General features: G+C 46.2%; 1 protein-coding gene across 1 annotated transcript in view; it reads left to right on the top strand.

Moving 5' to 3' along the window:
* The window catches only part of T265_11823 (hypothetical protein), a gene marked incomplete at both ends in the record, with an annotated part of 25948 nt that overhangs the window by 3640 nt on the left and 19882 nt on the right, over positions 1–2426 (top strand). The window lies entirely within an intron of this gene.

Raw genomic sequence — 2426 nt, 5'->3', positions numbered from 1 at the left:
GAAGCTTGCACTCTGACAGCCGGTAGGTGTCCATTCAGTTCAGCAGGAGCCCAATGATACGAGACGTCCAACATGCATGCCTGCACGTTCGCTAGCTGAGCCGAACCCATCTGATCCGCTGTAACCTCAACGTATCAGTTATTCAATTATTGTAAGTTCATCCATCCAACGTGCAGGTCTGGTGATAATGTCGCACGCTATTCTCTCCCTTTACTTACTTGGAGACAGCTTTGTTATGAAAAACGACAGATGGGATTTTACTGGTGTATGATTAAACATGTTTTGAAAGCCGATGGATAGTCTAGTTTCCTCAGTACCTCCACGACCTGGTTCCGCTATTGAAAATTGTCTGTGGTTCTTGTTCCATTGCGGACGCATCAGTGGCACTCTTCAGTTTAGTCATTGAATATTGCATTTTTCATGTTGCATCACGCGCAGCTGCGTCGCGGTTTCTTAGCTCACAGTGCAAAGGAACCGAAATCGCAGCCCTAAACATATTTGGGATCGATGTGACATCTGCCGTTTTCTGTTCGTTGTATGTGAGCACTACCACGTACGATCTATTCCACACCAATGAAATCAAGGAGTTTTCATCAACTTCCCCCTTACACATGGGGCCGACCGCCACCGTCCTGCTATCACGCCTTTAAGCCAAAGGACGCTTCCTGATACGGCTGTTAATAGATGTCAGTGGCGTTCTTGTTGTCATTTCCTATCCAGATTGCCTGAATGAATGTCTGGATGTATGGGCACTGCGAACTAATTGGTAAGCTGGCACTATCCCTTCCCTGTCCACTTTTATTCTTTCTGCGCAGTAAGGCGGCGAAGCGTCACACATACATACAACTACATACTAGATACATACATACATACTACATACAACTACCCACACCCACTGCTTTGTGTCCAATTGACATGCCTCGTCCCATTCTTTTTAATACGGCCTATAATGTTCCTACCTTGATTAAGCCGAACAACAAACCGTGTTTCCCGCACTCCCTGTGATTTCTAATCAGACATTTGCTGCTGTGGCCGTATGAGCCACAGACAGTATCCGGGTATGGTGATTAGAGTTACGGGACAGTAGTCTAGTTAGCATCGTCTGCATCATTCCGGTTATTCCAACTGCTGCTGTTGGTGTGGCTGTGAGCTCCCGGGTTAGGTATTCCTTGTTTTTGATTGCATGCCCGTAAATAGTCATTTCTCTACTGTTTTTGTGCCTACTTCCATAGGGAATCGCACCAGTTGGTATGATAACCATCGCTTGTTCCTAGTCTCTGCTCGTGCCCCAACTGTGTATGTCATCCAGTGATAAACTTACCAAGAAGATCTTGGTGTCCGCCATGAGGAGTTCAGTTATGGTATCGATCTCTGCATATATTGGTGCGCAAATAAAGTGCCTGAGTTCGTCGGAGGCACGGCTTGTTGGTACGTTTAGATGGGACTTGTGTAATGGTGATGGTGAGCGTCTTTCATAACCTTTACTACCCGTTAGTATTTCTTCAACAGCACCGTTGCGCTACCTGCCACCCTATACTTTTGAGCAGCTTTGAGTTTGGATCGATCTCACCCGACTGCCGTGATGCATAATTTGCCTGAGATCATGTCCACGCCCGAGGTAGTTCTCTCCGAATTTCCCGAGCAAACTTCCCACTAACAGTCGAAAATCTTTTCAAGTCAAGTATCGAGGAAACAACAAAGTCTATGTGGTGCGCTGAAAGCGCCAGTTCCAGAAGACTGGTCGATAAGCTAACAGCCGCTATCCGTGGCGTTTAGAACCCGGCATATGGTGTCGTCTAACCACTGGGACTTCGGAAAAATCACTGTCACTTGAAGCAAGACGTTGTATCGTTTTGAGATTGCATTATTATTCATAATTCGCCTGGACGGTTTGTTAGACGTCCAGTCAAACGAATATTGTGCGGACATGAAGGTCTTGGAGAGTCTGACAGCCAGAGGAGAGCTAGTACGGCAGGGGCTGTTCCAAATCATACGTAAAACAGGACCAAGGCACTCTATTGATGAGCGAATCAAAGATTCAAAGAAATTTGTCGTATGATTACAGCCAAGGGCTTGATCATGGGCGGAATATTTTCAGCAGTTTAGTTGATCCTGTCTTACATTCGACCCGTTCAACTTAGCCCAGGAGTCATACCCGTCTTCCTTATTCCCATGTTTCGCGCCACGATTGACAGCTAGTTGTGCGAAAGTTTTTCTGGCTAGCGAGACTCGGTAGGGTTAATGAATCAGTCGAAATTTCTTCCACTTAAAAAGTTTCTATGTGGACGACACTCTTGTTTGACGACCAATCCAAACAGTTTACCAGAAACGAAATTTCGGAAACCGTTCCTTGTTTCCACATACGCTTCACACATTCATAGTTCAAAGCACTGCGTCGAGACTCCCCTTTTCCCCCCCCCCCCCCC

This window comes from Opisthorchis viverrini (genome assembly GCF_000715545.1).
Source record: "Opisthorchis viverrini unplaced genomic scaffold opera_v5_602, whole genome shotgun sequence".
NCBI lineage: Eukaryota > Metazoa > Platyhelminthes > Trematoda > Opisthorchiida > Opisthorchiidae > Opisthorchis > Opisthorchis viverrini.
Note: the sequence above shows the minus strand (reverse complement) of the source record. Positions and strands in the feature narration are given on the sequence as shown.